A 21,040-nucleotide genomic window follows, 5' to 3' on the forward strand; every position below is an offset into this window, starting at 1 on the left:
TGCGGAAAGCTCTACCGTCTTGCAACAAGTTCGCTAAGAAATTCAGTATTTCCACTACAGGAGCTGAATGGGATGAACACTTCTGTTCTTACACCAGCTTGTCCACTTAGCCCAAGCTGTGTCATAGCTCCTCATTGTGGATGAAGCCCAGGATTCAGCAATAAGCTCTGCAGCTTGCGTCAAAATTCCTGGCAGTGCCCAGCGTCTCCTGATATCCTGCACGCGGCTAGCGGGAGTGTCCCTCTCACTCTCAGAGGATGATATGACCCAGCTGGGTCCGTGAGCAGTTGCTCCCCTTCGGGGAGGATCTTGGGTATGTCCGTCACTAACTGCATTAGTGTTGGAAACCAGACTTCAGATTTCCACAAGGGCACTACGACCACCAGCTCCGCTTTCTCCCTCCGACATTTTGCTAGAACTCTGCTCAGCATTACGAAGGGAGGGAAAGCGTAATGAGGGCCTCCTGTCCACTCTTGTAGGAAGGCATCGGTCCCCTATGCTCCCGGGTCTAATCTCCAGCAGACGTAAACTCTCATCTGAGCGTTGAGCCGGGATGCGAACAGGTCCGTGTGCAATGGGCCCCATCTCGTGTCCAGCTTCTGAAACACTGCTGGATCCAGTCTCCAGTCACTGGAGTCTGTCAGGTAACGCCAGGTCCAGTCTGCTACTACGTTCAATGTACCTGGGAGATACTCTGCCGTCACCGACGTTTCTGATCATAGGCAGAATTGCCACAAGTCCATCACTAGCTCCGCTAGCATCTTGGACCTTGTACCGCCTAGGTGGTTGATATAGCGTACTGCCGATATGTTGTCCATCTTCAACAGGACACAAGATTTCACTCTTTCTGTCGTGAATGCCTTGATCGCGAACAATCCTACCAGGAGCTCCAGGCAATTTATGTGGAGGCGAAGTTCCTCTTCGCTCCACTTGCCTCCGGTCTGTAATGACCCACATCTGGCGCCCAGCCCTTCCGGCTGGCGTCTGATTCTATAATCAGGTCTGGCCTGTCTCCGAATATGGCTCGCCCATTCCAGGCATCCATATTCTTCAACCACCACTCTAGCTCCGTAATAGACTCCGGATCTAGCGGTACTAACTGATGATACTTCAGTCCCTGTTGAAGGTGCCTTATCTTCAACCTCTGCAGCGCTCGGCAGTGCAAAGGGCCTGGAAATATGGCTTGGATAGATGCTGCTAGCAAACCCACTATCCTCGCCAAGGTTCTGAGTGATACTTGCCGTTTCTGTAAGCATGCCCTGATCTCTATCTTGATATCTCTCATCTTTTGTGGCGGAAGCTCTAATGTTGCTTTCTTGGTATCTAGCACAAAGCCTAGGAAACCTAATCTTTGCGCTGGTGTGGTATCAGACCTCTCTGTATTCACTAGGAATCCCAGTGATCCTAGAAGGTCCTGCACCCACTTTGTCTGGTATACAAGTACAGCCTGATCCTCTGCTAGGAGTAAGAGATCGTCTAGGTAGATGATCATCCTGACGCCTTTCTCTCTGATCGCTGCCACTACCGGCTTCATTAGCTTTGTGAAAGCACAAGGTGCTGATGCAAGACCGAATGGTATCGTCCTGAATTGCCAAAACCGTCCTCGCCAGCGAAAAGCTAGAAACGGTCTGTACTCCTTGAGTACTGGGATCGTCAGGTATGCGTCTTTCAAGTCGAGGCGCATCAACCAGTCTCCCTCTCTCAGGGAGTCCCTGAGCTGATGGATGCCTTCCATTTTGAAATGTCGGTATATGATCCATCCGTTCAGCTCTTTGAGATTTATAACCGGGTGTACTTTCTGCTTCCTGTGGACCAGGAACATGTTGCTCACAAACCTTGGGGGTGACTCGCAACTCTCTATCACCTGTTTGTGCACTAACTGCGCTAGCTCGCTGTCTAAGCATGCTTGTTCTGCTTGCGCTAGTCTCTGATTCTGAGGTCTGCCTTGCTGTACTGGTTCTTCTATAAAATCTCGATGCAAACCTCCGACGGTCTGCAATATCCAGGAATCGCTTGAAAGTGTGCACCAATTTTCTAAAAACATGCGTGTCCTCCCCCCTACGGGAGGATACTGACTCACTCTCACCTGGTGTAAAACCTTGATCTCGTCCTGTTCCTCTGGATCTGCGTCCTCTCGGGAATCTCCCCCTGGATGGGAAGAAGGTGCTTGGCCTTTGTTCTCCCAGTATTGTGCTCTGGGATTTTGGGATCTTAGTCCTCCATGATTGCGACCGGCTGCACGACCCCTGAAGCGGCCGGTCCCGCCAAAAATTCTATTTGGGAAGATTTTGCGAATCGATGCCTGAGCTTTTTCTAGTGACGCATATGTTCCGACAAAGCGTCCCATCTCCTTCCCAAATGTCTCTCCAAACAAGAGACCCTGGGCTCCTTCTCCTGCTTCATATGATGCTAAATCACTAAGTTTTGAATCTATTTTCAGAAGGAGGCCTCTTCTCCTCTCTGACGCATTTCCGAGGAGGCGGACTGCTCTCTGCGCCCAGCCTGCGAGAGCTCCGGGGTCCACTTCTTCCCCGGTATCCTTTGCCCTCTCAGCGAGGTCCATGATCTTGGCTAGTGGTCCAGCCAGGTCCAACACTTTCTCCTGGCAGCTTCTCCAGGATCTATCAATGCCTTTGCGGGGATCTTTCACCGATTTTGAAACAAAGGTTAGCATCTTCGGGTCGAGTTCGGGGGTCCCCTTTACCTTTCCTGGGAGGTCCGGCCACGGACACTCTGCCCGTAAGCGCTGTCTGACATCCTTATCCAGCGCTTTGCGTAACCTTTCTGCCATATATTGGGTTACTCGGGGGGATGGTTGCCACTTTGTGGACCTTGGATTCCGGATGCTGTCTGGGTCAAACATGTCGTCATGGGCTTCCAGAAGGTGATTCTCCTTCCGTGCCATCTTGCCCCCACTGGGTGCCTCCCAGTCATCGTCTGCGACCTCTTCATCTCCCTGCGAGGTCTGATCATCTACTGGCTCCCCTTCTGAGCCAGGGTCTTCTCCAGCGTTAACATCCCGTGGAGAGGGGGTCATGAGGTGTGGCACTGATTGACGCTGTAGATAAGCCTCTTTCAACTTTGCAAATGCGTCTGTCACCTCAGGTGCCTTATCTTCTGCACCTTCTAAAGAACCCCGAGGGTCGTCAGAGAATTTCCTCTTGAGGGCTATCTTACTCCCCTTGCTCCCTTTTCCCAAGGGTTCCGTGGGCATGCGCTTCAAGTTCTTGATGCTTGTACTGGGCATGGAGAGCATATCCTCCAATGTCTCCAGTCTCTCCTGTAGGGGCCTGACCCCCTTCTGCCACTGCATATATAAGGGAGGTTCCCAGCACTTGCTTAAAACTGTCAGCAAGGTCCTGACACTGCTCCTCCTAGCTCCACTCAAATTCTAACATCTTACTGCTGTGCTGTGTTCCCAAAATACCTGAGACAGGTGTCTTAGCATGCCCACTGCTCCCTTAAGATATTCTGATATTAATATGAATGTTTAACAATTTTCCTTTTTTTAAATTTTTTTATTTTTATACTTTCCCCTGTGGCTGCACCAACATGAATGTCTTTTGCCTTCCGGCTGCTGCGAGAAAACTCACTTCTTTGCGCTCTCTTCCTGCTGTTTTAGCAGTGAAAAGTGCCCAGGACTCTCCTGTCACCTGTCGCACCTTCTCCCACAGCTGAAATCGCTCAGCTGGTGATCTCGAGCGCTGCGATAATAGGATCGCTGGATCTTCTGACTTGAAAGTCTTTATAATGCTCCTGGGAGCTGCCCGTGTCTATCGGCTGCTGCCATAATACAGGAATACCGTCGCTTAATCGCGACGCTCGAAATATGTGCGCGAGGAAACTCATGCTAAGCCCCGGCCACCCGCGGGCGGGGGCCTACTCGCGGGAGTGCTATTCGGTACTCTCCCGCACGGAGCTCCGCCCACCCGGGGGTGGGGGCTACCGCTGCGCTGCCTTTTCGGCACGCTTTTGAGCTTGTCGGCACTGGCTCCTCCTCCCCAAGGGTGGGGACCGGTCCTGCGAGCAACTGTACGCTGCTGCGTAGTCCGCAAGGCTGGCGGCACCCTTGAGGTGCCGAAATTGCAACACAGGGCCGCCGGCCTCGTGGACTCTACCTACTTACTCATCTGATGAACCTCTGTAGTAAGGAATAATCCTGCGACTGCAACGCGTGTGTTATAAAATATATATATCTACACTATACTGTATTGTACCGTAGTACACGCACTCCCCTAACAACACAAGAATAACTTCACAACTTCTTTTGCTCAAATACTTGCACGCATTCAAATATACACAATGACATTTTTTCTTAAAATTCCAACACTCCCTTCCAGTCCATTCACACAGACACACGGAGAGGAAAAATGTTGGTACTTATCTGCTTGAAGAGCAGTAAAAGAAGAGGAGGAGCCCAAGCACAGGAAGTGGGTTGTGACTGGCTGAGAGGGCTTGGACTACAAGGACTCATGGATTTTGTAGTTTGAAAATGAGAAAAGTTTGTTGGACACTTTTCAAAGGTTTTTATATGTGTTTTGTTGAACTGCTGAAGAGTAGAATAAAGGAAGATGAAGCATAATGCTCGCCTCCAGTCTTGTCATAGAATATGAATAAATGGGATTAAAAAAAATCACAAATGAATGTGTGTCTAGTGAAAGACGAGTAGCAAAACCGTTGAACACTTTCTCCTATTTTGTCCATTATATCAACGATATAGAAAATTGTACTTAAACCCGAGAATTCTGCACTTTAGAATACACACTGTTACAGACGCTATATTACTGTTTACACTGACATGTAATAAGAACATTCGCTGTAGCTAAATTCCTATTTAGAGCTTGGTAGAAGAGAAACATGTTTTTAAAATTAGCTCCTTGATTATAATATGCATTGGGAAGCCTTGGATAGCATTATAAATTAATCATGTAAATAAGCCCCTCATTAAATTCATTTGCTATAGTGGGACATAGCATTTTAATTGCTTATTTTTATGACTATTTATATGAATTGTGTCATTAATTTTATTGTATGTTTTGTGCCTGATGATGTAATCTATCTATATATATATATTCAGTGAAAACACGGTAAAGGGTCGTTATGGTTAAGTTGCACTAATAAAAACCTACAAAATTCAGTGAAACAACTTTGTTAAAGGGGCTGTATGGTTACAAGTAAAACCAAAAACCCCAAGAAATTCACCAGTTGTGGTAAGTTAAGCTACCATAACTGGCGCCACACCGTGCACTGCTAAGATTAACACCCAGGACATCAAAGATGACATCACAAATGTCAGGGTTGTGTTTATAATGTTGGTAACAAGATGTCAGGGATGATCTGGAGAACTATCACAAACTACTTAATGTATCAATGAATGTACTCATCTAAACAAAACATTATATTGGAGTGTTGTTGTTAATACAGGAACCTAATCATACATACACACAGGCAATGGCTGCAGCATGCACCATAGAAGTACAATATTTTTTATCTGGTAATTTTCGATAGTAAAATAATGAATGCTACCATATCAAAGTTTTGAGCAATGTTAAACATGGAATAAATAGCTGTCAATTCAAGACTTACTACACAATTGTGCTAGTACAAACAATCCATATAAAGACCACAATGCATACAAATCAGAAGCACATACAGGGAAACTAAAGTAAGGAAAAAAACATGATCAGAAAATGTCAATAACATTGAAGTTCATCTTCATGTATACAAATGAATTGTGCGGTTGAGTCCTGCTTATTGCCCCATGTATGTGCACCATGAGCTGAGACTAAACCATAAGGAAAGTACTTTAAGAACATACAAGAAGGTTAACGTCTAGATATATAGGACCTTTTGAATTTTCATATTCTGTCAGTGAACAAAAAACACCTGGCCTACACAGCGAACCCGCACAACAAGGCAACAGCCTTAGGACTTCCATCGAAGATCTTGAAAATTGCCATGCGGCCTCTTGAACGATTTGGGAATTATTCCCATAGACCAACCCCACTTGCCTTGATAAAGACCGTTTGGGGTTGAAACACGTGTCGGCTGACCACCCTTTCTAGACCATGTGTCTACCACATGAATAATAAAATCAGACAATGAAACACAGCAACCTGCGTTAGATCCTTTTTATCTACAAGTGTAAAACAATGTTCATTTAATTGCAAGGTAACCAGGGCAACCATGACTTTTCTGAAAAATTTCTATAAGAGGCATTGGGTTTGCTTCTTTCTCCCTGTGACCTTGCAAGGAACAATTGAAAACACCCTAGAAATACACAGAGCTCAGCACAGGTGTGTTCATGTTCTAGAACCCACTCTTTACCCCCGTATCCATGCATATGTCAGTGCACAAAAACAAGTGGCCTAGATATGTGATCTCATTAGTGATGTCATCAATGTCATTTGTGATGTCATCTTTGATGTGCTGGGTATTAGTCTCAATGCATGGTGGTGGCACAAGTTATGGTTGATTAGCTTACCATAACTGGCAAATTCCTGGGGGTTTTCGGTTTTACTTGTACCCATAACGGCCCTTTAACAGAGTTTATTCACTGAATTTTATAGGTTGTTACCAGTGCACCCTTAGTTTTCTACCATTTCCATATTTTATACTCACCCACAATGTAGCAGCTTCAGACTCCGCAGACAGTACGAAAGTCTGTGGACATCAGGTAGCATTCACAAAGCCCAGAAGCACAGCAGAGCACAATGTTCTACTCTTCAATTATCAAATGTTCTACTCTTCAGTTATCAAACACTTGTAAAACAACATTACTTATATTTACTACACCCAAATATACCTTTTTGTACAAAAGCGTCATTTGAAAATGTAGAAATTATTATTTCATTTACCACACAATATAATGGAATTGATACATTTGACACATATCACTTGTAAAATAAAGAGCACTTCAACTCAATCAGGAATGTCCATGTTTTGTATGCATTATGAACAGGATTTTATTTTTTAAACAAACCACCCACCCCCTTGTGAACTCCCCATCACACAACCCCCACCCCCCTGTGAACTTCCCATCACACACTCCCCCACCCACCTGTGAATTCCCCATCACACACTCCCCCAAGCCCCCTATGAACTCCCATCACACACTCCCCCACCCCCCTGTGAACTCCCCATCACACACTCCCCCATCTCACTGTGAACTCCCCATCACACACTCCTCCCCACCCCCTTGTGAACTCCCCACCACACACTCCCCCCATCCTCCTCAGAACACCCCAAAACAGTGCTATTAGGTCAATGTGCCCAGGGCTCAGCACAACTGTGCCATGTCGATCTAGAATGTTCGTGAGCGCTTCTCATGGCTGGCTCCCTCTGGTGAGTGGCGGGGAAGGTTATGCAGGGAACGGCACCTGGGCGAAGCATCCAGGGATCCCTCTGTGGGTGTTGTAGAGGCAGATGGTATTGCTCCTGAGACCTGCAGCTGCTGCCGGAGCAGATTGTGTGCCTCCCGCATCTGCTCAGCATGTGCAGATTGGACCTCACAAAGCTCCCATACCCTTTGTCCAAAACCTGTCCGGGCCGCTGTACAGCCCTCCGCCACTCTATGTTACGTGTCCACACATTGTCACGTGCCATGGTCTTGGCTGCATTCTGTATGGCAGGGCTGATAGCCTTGATGTGGCGGTTGTGCTCTGTTGACATGGCTGCAATTCACAGCTGTTGGGCCGCCATCATATCCAGCCGCCCCATCACAGCAGCTCCTGTGACAATGGGTCTTTCAGGCATGCTGGGAATCGGACTGATAGCTCTGCATGAGGTGGAAGGGGGCTGTTGGGGGACATGGTGCCACCTCTGATGGGGCTGCTGCGGTTGGAGTGCCTATCCTTGTGGGTACCATAAAATGGTGTGTTCACATCCGTCTCGGGTGTGCAGGCTCAATGCGTATGTACATGTGGAGTGTGTGCATCCACTGACGCCTGCTTAGGGCTTCCCTGGGGTGTGCCCATCCCATGTGTGACACTGAGGCTGGGTGAGGACACCAGTACAGTGTGTCGTGCTGCTGTGGATGTGTGGGCCTCATCAGAGTTAGACCCACTGGTGGTTCGCTCCACATCCTGAGTGTCCGTGGTGTGTTACGTGGTTTGAGGCGCTGTTGGCTTGCGGCCTTGTGGACGCTGCACCCATCTGGGTGGGCTTTGGTGGGGTGAACTTGGATGTGTCCTGCGTCTTGTTTTACCTTGCCAGTCCCTTTGCTGGGTGGTGGTGCTGGTAGAAGAGCATCGGGACATGCAGCCGAATGGTGTTGCTTCCTCCCCATCATCATCATCATCCTCTGAGGAGCTCTGCGTGCCTGTGGGGCACATAGGGTGTTGTATGAGTTGAGGGCAGCTTACACTTGTATCATGCATTTCATGCCTTACAGTGGGTTTGGACACAGTTTCTCTCATGCTTGGCCATTACATTTTAGTGAGTCCCCATGTTGTGATTGGTGGAACATGGTAAAGGCGAGGGACACTGCTTGGACATGTTGGTGTGACATCTTCAGATGTCTGTTGAGGATGCACAGCTCCCATATTTCTGTGCGGGGGGTGCTTTCATACACACCCACACATCACGTTGCTGTGTCATGGATGTCTTGCCCCTGGGCCTTAGGTTGATACATTGTACGTAATTATGGTACAGGGCGGCACTAGGGTATGGTGGTCCGTGGAGGCAGTAATGGGTGGCTGCCGTGCCTCACACACATTGCATGCACATAAATTCACTCAGGGTCTGGAGGCGTGGGCCTAACAGATTCATGCATTTTCAGGGGGTCAGGGGGAGAAGGTTCTCACCTGCAGCCTCCTGGGTACCGCTGCCAGCCTCCGCTCCTCCAACTCCCTCAATAGTGCCCATGTCGATCAGGGTCGTCCTCTGCTCCTGCCAAGGGGTGAGCTCTGGTGGTGGTGGTGCAGCCCATCCTCCAGTGCCCATGCTCTCACTCCTGTGCAGGGCCAGGACACCATGTACACGTATCCGCAAGTTATTGAGGCGCTTGCAGCAGTCCTCCTCATCCCTGGGCACGCAGCCCACCGCAGACAACTTCTGGCACACTTGCCTCCAGATCTGTGCTCGCCGCTGGGCATTTGTCTTGCGCTGCTGGGGGCCATACAGCTCTTCCTGATGGGCCAGGACCTCCTTATAGCTAGCTCCTGGTCTGTAAACTTCGGGTTTCTCACCCTATGTAGGGCTGACTTGCCCTGGTGAATTCCTGAGCCATTTTCCTAGCTTTGAAATTGTGGATGGCTTGCAGGGGCTGTGATTTGTGGCAGATTGTGATTTCCAAAATGGTTGCTGCTTTATTTCCCGTTCCGGCAGTGGCGTGTTTCCCGTGCACTAATAGCGCCGCGGCTCGGCAGTAGCGAAATGCACGCTGGATTTATGGGTTCCAGCCCACTTTTTCTGCCAGGCACTATTTGCGTTAATGCCATGTCCCTGTGCGCGTGCACACGGACTCATGATCTGGCGTTGTTTGTGCCAAACATTGTGGCATTAGGGCAAATAGTGCTTAATGGTAAATACGCTGGAATACTGCCGAACTCATGATGAGGCAGTAAGTCTTTCTTCTGTATCATTCAGCTTGTCTCTCTTGGGATGGCGTAAATCACCAACCTGAATACACAGTAACAAAAATACAGAGCTAGAGTAGTGTGCAAAAAGATCTTAAACAGTTGGACTGGGTAAATAGTACCACAATCTATAAAGACACTTGAAAATACCGCATGTGCCTCCCTTCCACATTAAAAGATAAAGCATAAATGTTAGAACACAATAAAGTGACAAATGGCAGGTTCACATATAGCACCCAAGCATTGATGTGCACCCACACTGTTAACACAAAGTAGTACTATGTGCATGTTAAGGTGAGTGTCCCAAATGGACTGTGATAATCGAGTTAAAATAACATGCCGTGTAAGACATATGAAACAAGCACTGGCAATGCCAACATTTTGCGCTTTTGTGTAGGCATAAGAAAGGCCCTTGCCAGGTTGGCTTTGCAAATGCTTGCTTTTAACAGGACTTCAGTGAAGGACAAATATAGTGCTTATAAATAGAGTGGCTGAAGCAGGGCCTTGTTACGACATTTTTATTGCACCAGTAGCGTGTTTACAACTCCAAATAAGCCATTAACTCTCAGAAGACGGTTTTGAAAAAATACTGGCAGGCACTTTGAATGCAGTTTGATCGTAAGTGTTTTGGGTGGGGAGGGGCAGGAACTGGGTGGGAATGGCCACAGGGATTAGAATGGCCATGGGCAGTCAATGGGTGGGCAAATAACCAAACAACACCTACAATCTGTGCGAACAACTGGGAGTGTGATGTAAAAATGTCTTAACCAGGCCTGCCTTCGGTCACTCGATTTATAAGTGCTAGCCATAGCCTTCACTGATGTCCTGCTAAAAAAAAAGCATTTGCAAAGTCAACAGTTTTGGATTGTGTATAAGTAACAATGATACAAATGTTATATACTACATGAAAACATGAAAACAACACTAGCATGTCAGAGCTCAGTCTGAAGCTGGAAAAGCAACATTCATAGATAGCTATCCGCAGAAATGACCGCCAATAACATTTCGAAAGGAGACATTTTGGGGACATTTTTCTAAAATATAGGGGTTGGACAAGTGAAATAGTTAAGGTGGAGTGGGCAGGGGGTCTCCCCCTGCATTATTTTTTTTTTTAAAAAGATAGTCATTTCTCCTTTAGACATTTTCATGTATATCATCATAGATATACTTGTGAAAAAGAAGTTTGTTGCTGTGCTAGTTATTTTTTTATTATTATTATTGTTAACAGATTGAGGGCAGACCTAGCTTCGGGAAGCAATGGGGCACTTTACAATCATAGGGGGAAGATCAAGATTAGGGAGCAGAGAAACAAAGGAGTGGGGCTCTAACGACAGAGGAGGGAGGGCCATTGTCAGTAATGGATCTACAGGTCCAGTTCAGTTTCAAATAACTCACAGTTTTAATGCCTTTTATTGGACTAACAAATAATATTATGCCACTATGGAATATGCATTAGCTTTTGAAACCCCCAAATGCCTTCATGAGATTTTCAGAGGCAAAGGGAAGTGTGAGACACATTTTTATAGTTTATTAAACGCTCTTCTCACCATCTCATAATAGATGATGCTCTAAGCTTTTTCTATACACATTTTAACATGGTACTCAATTGCAAATCCTAAAGTGAAGCATTCCAACGTTTAGGAGCCAACAATTGAAATTAGCGAAAATGAGACGCCCCAAGTCGTGCGTAGCACCAGCAGTAGTAGCTCTTGGGCGGAAGACCTAATTGTTCAGAATGATGATGTAAAGAAATAAGATCAGGAGATTATGTTAGAGTGAAAGCATGAACACATTTACATATGATGTACAGAATAGGGAGCTGAACTTTACATGTCAGACATTGCCTTAACCTTGCAATCTATAATTCATTTGATCATTTTTCAAGAATAGAATGGCTTGGCCTCCCGATCCACACTGGTGCATGAACATCATTATTGTATTTCTACATGGATTTTTAGCTTCTGAAAGTTTTGACTTCCTTGATATTCAGAAAGATCACCGAGAACCCAATGATGAGCAATGGCATAGCTAATACATGCTTACATTCCACAGGAAACAGCAGGGTGTTTACACGCTTCAAATGGCAGACACAAATTTATGTGCTCCTTGTTTACTTAATTGGGATTTGGAATACTTCTTTTAGTGTAGAATGAAGATTACCCCTGCTAGCTGCGCAGGGAGTATTAATTCTATTAAAGACTAGGAGGCGAGCATTATGCTTCATCTTCCTCTATTCTACTCTTCAGCAGTTCAACAAAACACATATCAAAACCTTTGAAAAGTGTCCAACAAACTTTTCTCGTTTTCAAACTACAAAATCCATGAGTCCTTGTAGTCCAAGCCCTCTCAGCCAGTCACAACCCACTTCCTGTGCTTGGGCTCCTCCTCTGCTTTTACTTGCTCTGAAACTTCCATAACTTCCATAACTTGATCCTCGCTAATGATGCAAAGTCTTCTTTAACTTAGGAACTCAACTGTCGGTGAGCCGCCGACCTCCTGCATCATTCTTGGTCTTCAGTTATTCTTCTGGTCTTCCCCTAAGAGGCAATATAATAGGAGATTTTAGGGTGGAGTCTATCTAGTTTACTTACTATCATCAAACAATGCAAATATAGACAGTACAATACTCGGGTGGGAATTTAATGCTCACCTCCTGGTCTTTAATAGAATTAATACTCCCCGCGCAGCTAGCAGGGGTAATCTTCATTCTATGACAAGACTGGAGGCGAGCATTATGCTTGTTCAAAGCTCCCCAACACCGTACCTGCTAAACTCTCTGCTGGTTTAAAATAAAATTCTTTAAACGTGCTTTCACATGACAAATCTGCTGCTAACATGATTTCACTTAAAGACACTCCTGCTCTAACGGCTCTCAAGGCCATTGCTCCTCTCACTGAATGAGCTCCATACATGCTCACATCCACACCTGCTGCTTGCATAATCTCTTTGAACCATCTCGCGATGGTTGCCGTAGCCACTGCGTGAAAAGGCTTCCTATGTGCTATTAGGAGCTGTGTGGTACCTACCGCCCTATATTCTGCTGTCCTGCTCTCGTATTCCTTATTACAACGTGCTACGCACCATTTTGCATTACTCAGGAAGTAGGGATAATGGACCATAGTGGTCCCTGTTTTGGTCCTCTTGACTATTGAGAAAGTCACTCCTTCCGGTCCGAAAGACATTCTGGTAATCTCCAGTGCCTTCACCTCTGACACTCGTTTGCAGGAGACCAAACATAACAGCATAGCTAGTTTACTCGATAGCTGCTTGAGGGAGAGATACTTATCTGTTGGCCAATCTGATAGGAGTCGTAATACTACTGCCACGTCCCACGTTGAACTATACCTGGGTTCTGGTGGTACTCTAAATTTTGCACCTCTGATGAGCCTTACTACTGCAGGGTGTTCACATGCCAGGGCTCCCTTTATTGGCATATGACCTGCCAAAATTGCTGATCTATATACTCCTATAGTGCGGAAAGCTCTACCGTCTTGCAACAAGTTCGCTAAGAAATTCAGTATTTCCACTACAGGAGCTGAATGGGATGAACACTTCTGTTCTTACACCAGCTTGTCCACTTAGCCCAAGCTGCGTCATAGCTCCTCATTGTGGATGAAGCCCAGGATTCAGCAATAAGCTCTGCAGCTTGCGTCAAAATTCCTGGCAGTGCCCAGCGTCTCCTGATATCCTGCACGCGGCTAGCGGGAGTGTCCCTCTCACTCTCAGAGGATGATATGACCCATCTGGGTCCGTGAGCAGTTGCTCCCCTTCGGGGAGGATCTTGGGTATGTCCGTCACTAACTGCATTAGTGTTGGAAACCAGACTTCAGATTTCCACAAGGGCACTACGACCACCAGCTCCGCTTTCTCCCTCCGACATTTTGCTAGAACTCTGCTCAGCATTACGAAGGGAGGGAAAGCCTAATGAGGGCCTCCTGTCCACTCTTGTAGGAAGGCATCGGTCCCCTGTGCTCCCGGGTCTAATCTCCAGCAGACGTAAACTCTCATCTGAGCGTTGAGCCGGGATGCGAACAGGTCCGTGTGCAATGGGCCCCATCTCGTGTCCAGCTTCTGAAACACTGCTGGATCCAGTCTCCAGTCACTGGAGTCTGTCAGGTAACGCCAGGTCCAGTCTGCTACTCCGTTCAATGTACCTGGGAGATACTCTGCCGTCACCGACGTTTCTGACCGTAGGCAGAATTGCCACAAGTCCATCACTAGCTCCGCTAGCATCTTGGACCTTGTACCGCCTAGGTGGTTGATATAGCGTACTGCCGATATGTTGTCCATCTTCAACAGGACACAAGATTTCACTCTTTCTGTCGTGAATGCCTTGATCGCGAACAATCCTACCAGGAGCTCCAGGCAATTTATGTGGAGGCGAAGTTCCTCTTCGCTCCACTTGCCTCCGGTCTGTAAGGACCCACATCTGGCGCCCAGCCCTTCCGGCTGGCGTCTGATTCTATAATCAGGTCTGGCCTGTCTCCGAATATGGCTCGCCCATTCCAGGCATCCATATTCTTCAACCACCACTCTAGCTCCGTAATAGACTCCGGATCTAGCGGTACTAACTGATGACACTTCAGTCCCTGTTGAAGGTGCCTTATCTTCAACCTCTGCAGCGCTCGGCAGTGCAAAGGGCCTGGAAATATGGCTTGGATAGATGCTGCTAGCAAACCCACTATCCTCGCCAAGGTTCTGAGTGATACTTGCCGTTTCTGTAAGCATGCCCTGATCTCTATCTTGATATCTCTCATCTTTTGTGGCGGAAGCTCTAATGTTGTTTTCTTGGTATCTAGCACAAAGCCTAGGAAACCTAATCTTTGCGCTGGTGTGGTATCAGACTTCTCTGTATTCACTAGGAATCCCAGTGATCCTAGAAGGTCCTGCACCCACTTTGTCTGGTATACAAGTACAGCCTGATCCTCTGCTAGGAGTAAGAGATCGTCTAGGTAGATGATCATCCTGACGCCTTTCTCTCTGATCGCTGCCACTACCGGCTTCATTAGCTTTGTGAAAGCACAAGGTGCTGATGCAAGACCGAATGGCATCGTCCTGAATTGCCAAAACCGTCCTCGCCAGCGAAAAGCTAGAAACGGTCTGTACTCCTTGAGTACTGGGATCGTCAGGTATGCGTCTTTCAAGTCGAGGCACATCAACCAGTCTCCCTCTCTCAGGGAGTCCCTGAGCTGATGGATGCCTTCCATTTTGAAATGTCGGTATATGATCCATCCGTTCAGCTCTTTGAGATTTATAACCGGGCGTACTTTCTGCTTCCTGTGGACCAGGAACATGTTGCTCACAAACCTTGGGGGTGACTTGCATCTCTCTATCACCTGTTTGTGCACTAACTGCGCTAGCTCGCTGTCTAAGCATGCTTGTTCCGCTTGCGCTAGTCTCTGATTCTGAGGTCTGCCTTGCTGTACTGGTTCTTCTATAAAATCTCGATGCAAACCTCCGACGGTCTGCAATATCCAGGAATCGCTTGAAAGTGTGCACCAATTTTCTAAAAACATGCGTGTCCTCCCCCCTACGGGAGGATACTGACTCACTCTCACCTGGTGTAAAACCTTGATCTCGTCCTGTTCCTCTGGATCTGCGTCCTCTCGGGAATCTCCCCCTGGATGGGAAGAAGGTGCTTGGCCTTTGTTCTCCCAGTATTGTGCTCTGGGATTTTGGGATCTTAGTCCTCCATGATTGCGACCGGCTGCACGACCCCTGAAGCGGCCGGTCCCGCCAAAAATTCTATTTGGGAAGATTTTGCGAATCGATGCCTGAGCTTTTTCTAGTGACGCATATGTTCCGACAAAGCGTCCCATCTCCTTCCCAAATGTCTCTCCAAACAAGAGACCCTGGGCTCCTTCTCCTGCTTCATATGATGCTAAATCACTAAGTTTTGAATCTATTTTCAGAAGGAGGCCTCTTCTCCTCTCTGACGCATTTCCGAGGAGGCAGACTGCTCTCTGCGCCCAGCCTGCGAGAGCTCCGGGGTCCACTTCTTCCCCGGTATCCTTTGCGCTCTCAGCGAGGTCCATGATCTTGGCTAGTGGTCCAGCCAGGTCCAACACTTTCTCCTGGCAGCTTCTCCAGGATCTATCAATGCCTTTGCGGGGATCTTTCACCGATTTTGAAACAAAGGTTAGCATCTTCGGGTCGAGTTCGGGGGTCCCCTTTACCTTTCCTGGGAGGTCCGGCCACGGACACTCTGCCCGTAAGCGCTGTCTGACATCCTTATCCAGCGCTTTGCGTAACCTTTCTGCCATATATTGGGTTACTAGGGGGGATGGTTGCCACTTTGTGGACCTTGGATTCCGGATGCTGTCTGGGTCAAACATGTCGTCATGGGCTTCCAGAAGGTGATTCTCCTTCCATGCCATCTTGCCCCCACTGGGTGCCTCCCAGTCATCGTCTGCGACCTCTTCATCTCCCTGCGAGGTCTGATCATCTACTGGCTCCTCTTCTGAGCCAGGGTCTTCTCCAGCGTTAACATCCCGTGGAGAGGGGGTCATGAGGTGTGGCACTGATTGACGCTGTAGATAAGCCTCTTTCAACTTTGCAAATGCGTCTGTCACCTCAGGTGCCTTATCTTCTGCACCTTCTAAAGAACCCCGAGGGTCGTCAGAGAATTTCCTCTTGAGGGCTATCTTACTCCCCTTGCTCCCTTTTCCCAAGGGTTCCGTGGGCATGCGCTTCAAGTTCTTGATGCTTGTACTGGGCATGGAGAGCATATCCTCCAATGTCTCCAGTCTCTCCTGTAGGGGCCTGACCCCCTTCTGCCACTGCATATATAAGGGAGGTTCCCAGCACTTGCTTAAAACTGTCAGCAAGGTCCTGACACTGCTCCTCCTCGCTCCACTCAAATTCTAACATCTTACTGCTGTGCTGTGTTCCCAAAATACCTGAGACAGGTGTCTTAGCATGCCCACTGCTCCCTTAAGATATTCTGGTATTAATATGAATGTTTAACAATTTTCCTTTTTTTTAATTTTTTTATTTTTATACTTTCCCCTGTGGCTGCACCAACATGAATGTCTTTTGCCTTCCGGCTGCTGCGAGAAAACTCACTTCTTTGCGCTGTCTTCCTGCTGTTTTAGCAGTGAAAAGTGCCCAGGACTCTCCTGTCACCTGTCGCACCTTCTCCCACAGCTGAAATCGCTCAGCTGGTGATCTCGAGCGCTGCGATAATAGGATCACTGGATCTTCTGACTTGAAAGTCTTTATAATGCTCCTGGGAGCTGCCCGTGTCTATCGGCTGCTGCCATAATACAGGAATACCGTCGCTCAATCGCGACGCTCGAAATATGTGCGCGAGGAAACTCATGCTAAGCCCCGGCCACCCGCGGGCGGGGGCCTACTCGCGGGAGTGCTATTCGGTACTCTCCCGCACGGAGCTCCGCCCACCCGGGGGTGGGGGCTACCGCTGCGCTGCCTTTTCGGCACGCTTTTGAGCTTGTGGGCACTGGCTCCTCCTCCCCAAGGGTGGGGACCGGTCCTCGCGAGCAACTGTACGCTGCTGCGTAGTCCGCAAGGCTGGCGGCACCCTTGAGGTGCCGAAATTGCAACACAGGGCCGCCGGCCTCGTGGACTCTACCTACTTACTCATCTGATGAACCTCTGCAGTAAGGAATAATCCTGCGACTGCAACGCGTGTGTTATAAAATATATATATCTACACTATACTGTATTGTACCGTAGTACACGCACTCCCCTAACAACACAAGAATAATTTCACAACTTCTTTTGCTCAAATACTTGCAGGCATTCAAATATACACAATGACATTTTTTCTTAAAATTCCAACACTCACTTCCAGTCCATTCACACAGACACACGGAGAGGAAAAATGTTGGTACTTATCTGCTTGAAGAGCAGTAAAAGAAGAGGAGGAGCCCAAGCACAGGAAGTGGGTTGTGACTGGCTGAGAGGGCTTGGACTACAAGGACTCATGGATTTTGTAGTTTGAAAATGAGAAAAGTTTGTTGGACACTTTTCAAAGGTTTTTATATGTTTTGTTGAACTGCTGAAGAGTAGAATAAAGGAAGATGAAGCATAATGCTCGCCTCCAGTCTTGTCATAGAATATGAATAAATGGGATTAAAAAAAATCACAAATGAATCTGTGTCTAGTGAAAGACGAGTAGCAAAACCGTTGAACACTTTCTCCTATTTTGTCCATTATATCAACGATATAGAAAATTGTACTTAAACCCGAGAATTCTGCACTTTAGAATACACACTGTTACAGACGCTATATTACTGTTTACACTGACATGTAATAAGAACATTCGCTGTAGCTAAATTCCTATTTAGAGCTTGGTAGAAGAGAAACATGTTTTTAAAATTAGCTCCTTGATTATAATATGCATTGGGAAGCCTTGGATAGCATTATAAATTAATCATGTAAATAAGCCCCTCATTAAATTCATTTGCTATAGTGGGACATAGCATTTTAATTGCTTATTTTTATGACTATTTATATGAATTGTGTCATTAATTTTATTGTATGTTTTGTGCCTGATGATGTAATCTATCTATATATATATATTCAGTGAAAACACGGTAAAGGGTCGTTATGGTTAAGTTGCACTAATAAAAACCTACAAAATTCAGTGAAACAACTTTGTTAAAGGGGCTGTATGGTTACAAGTAAAACCAAAAACCCCAAGAAATTCACCAGTTGTGGTAAGTTAAGCTACCATAACTGGCGCCACACCGTGCACTGCTAAGATTAACACCCAGGACATCAAAGATGACATCACAAATGTCAGGGTTGTGTTTATAATGTTGGTAACAAGATGTCAGGGATGATCTGGAGAACTATCACAAACTACTTAATGTATCAATGAATGTACTCATCTAAACAAAACATTATATTGGAGTGTTGTTGTTAATACAGGAACCTAATCATACATACACACAGGCAATGGCTGCAGCATGCACCATAGAAGTACAATATTTTTTATCTGGTAATTTTCGATAGTAAAATAATGAATGCTACCATATCAAAGTTTTGAGCAATGTTAAACATGGAATAAATAGCTGTCAATTCAAGACTTACTACACAATTGTGCTAGTACAAACAATCCATATAAAGACCACAATGCATACAAATCAGAAGCACATACAGGGAAACTAAAGTAAGGAAAAAAACATGATCAGAAAATGTCAATAACATTGAAGTTCATCTTCATGTATACAAATGAATTGTGCGGTTGAGTCCTGCTTATTGCCCCATGTATGTGCACCATGAGCTGAGACTAAACCATAAGGAAAGTACTTTAAGAACATACAAGAAGGTTAACGTCTAGATATATAGGACCTTTTGAATTTTCATATTCTGTCAGTGAACAAAAAACACCTGGCCTACACAGCGAACCCGCACAACAAGGCAACAGCCTTAGGACTTCCATCGAAAATCTTGAAAATTGCCATGCGGCCTCTTGAACGATTTGGGAATTATTCCCATAGACCAACCCCACTTGCCTTGATAAAGACCGTTTGGGGTTGAAACACGTGTCGGCTGACCACCCTTTCTAGACCATGTGTCTACCACATGAATAATAAAATCAGACAATGAAACACAGCAACCTGCGTTAGATCCTTTTTATCTACAAGTGTAAAACAATGTTCATTTAATTGCAAGGTAACCAGGGCAACCATGACTTTTCTGAAAAATTTCTATAAGAGGCATTGGGTTTGCTTCTTTCTCCCTGTGACCTTGCAAGGAACAATTGAAAACACCCTAGAAATACACAGAGCTCAGCACAGGTGTGTTCATGTTCTAGAACCCACTCTTTACCCCCGTATCCATGCATATGTCAGTGCACAAAAACAAGTGGCCTAGATATGTGATCTCATTAGTGATGTCATCAATGTCATTTGTGATGTCATCTTTGATGTGCTGGGTATTAGTCTCAATGCACGGTGGTGGCACAAGTTATGGTTGATTAGCTTACCATAACTGGCAAATTCCTGGGGTTTTTCGGTTTTACTTGTACTCATAACGGCCCTTTAACAGAGTTTATTCACTGAATTGTATAGGTTGTTACCAGTGCACCCTTAGTTTTCTACCATTTCCATATTTTATACTCACCCACAATGTAGCAGCTTCAGACTCCGCAGACAGTACGAAAGTCTGTGGACATCAGGTAGCATTCACAAAGCCCAGAAGCACAGCAGAGCACAATGTTCTACTCTTCAATTATCAAATGTTCTACTCTTCAGTTATCAAACACTTGTAAAACAACATTACTTATATTTACGACACCCAAATATACCTTTTTGTACAAAAGCGTCATTTGAAAATGTAGAAATTATTATTTCATTTACCACACAATATAATGGAATTGATACATTTGACACATATCACTTGTAAAATAAAGAGCACTTCAACTCAATCAGGAATGTCCATGTTTTGTATGCATTATGAACGGGATTTTATTTTTTAAACAAACCACCCATCCCCTTGTGAACTCCCCATCACACAACCCCCACCCCACTGTGAACTTCCCATCACACACTCCCCCACCCACCTGTGAATTCCCCATCACACACTCCCCCAAGCCCCCTATGAACTCCCATCACACGCTCCCCCACCCCCCTGTGAACTCCCCATCACACACTCCCCCATCTCACTGGGAACTCCCCATCACACACTCCTCCCCACCCCCTTGTGAACTCCCCACCACACACTCCCCCCATCCTCCTCAGAACACCCCAAAACAGTGCTATTAGGTCAATGTGCCCAGGGCTCAGCACAACTGTGCCATGTCGATCTAGAATGTTCGTGAGCGCTTCTCATGGCTGGCTCCCTCTGGTGAGTGGCGGGGAAGGTTACGCAGGGAACGGCACCTGGGTGAAGCATCCAGGGATCCCTCTGTGGGTGTTGTAGAGGCAGATGGTATTGCTCCTGAGACCTGCAGCTGCTGCCGGAGCAGATTGTGTGCCTCCCGCATCTGCTCAGCATGTGCAGATTGGACCTCACAAAGCTCCCATACCCTTTGTCCAAAACCTGTCCGGGCCGCTGTACAGCCCTCCGCCACTCTATGTTACGTGTCCACACATTGTCACGTGCCATGGTCTTGGCTGCATTCTGTATGGCAGGGCTGATAGCCTTGATGTGGCGGTTGTGCTCTGTTGACATGGCTGCAATTCACAGCTGTTGGGCCGCCATCATATCCAGCCGCCCCATCACAGCAGCTCCTGTGACGATGGGTCTTTCAGGCATGCTGGGAATCGGATTGATAGCTCTGCATGAGGTGGAAGGGGGCTGTTGGGGGACATGGTGCCACCTCTGATGGGGCTGCTGTGGTTGGAGTGCCTATCCTTGTGGGTACCATAAAATGGTGTGTTCACATCCGTCTCGGGTGTGCAGGCTCAATGCGTATGTACATGTGGAGTGTGTGCATCCACTGGCGCCTGCTTAGGGCTTCCCTGTGGTGTGCCCATCCCATGTGTGACACT

The sequence above is a fragment of the Ambystoma mexicanum genome, chromosome 12 (assembly GCF_040938575.1).
Source record: "Ambystoma mexicanum isolate Mex_15411 chromosome 12, UKY_AmexF1_1, whole genome shotgun sequence".
Taxonomy (NCBI): Eukaryota; Metazoa; Chordata; class Amphibia; order Caudata; family Ambystomatidae; genus Ambystoma; species Ambystoma mexicanum.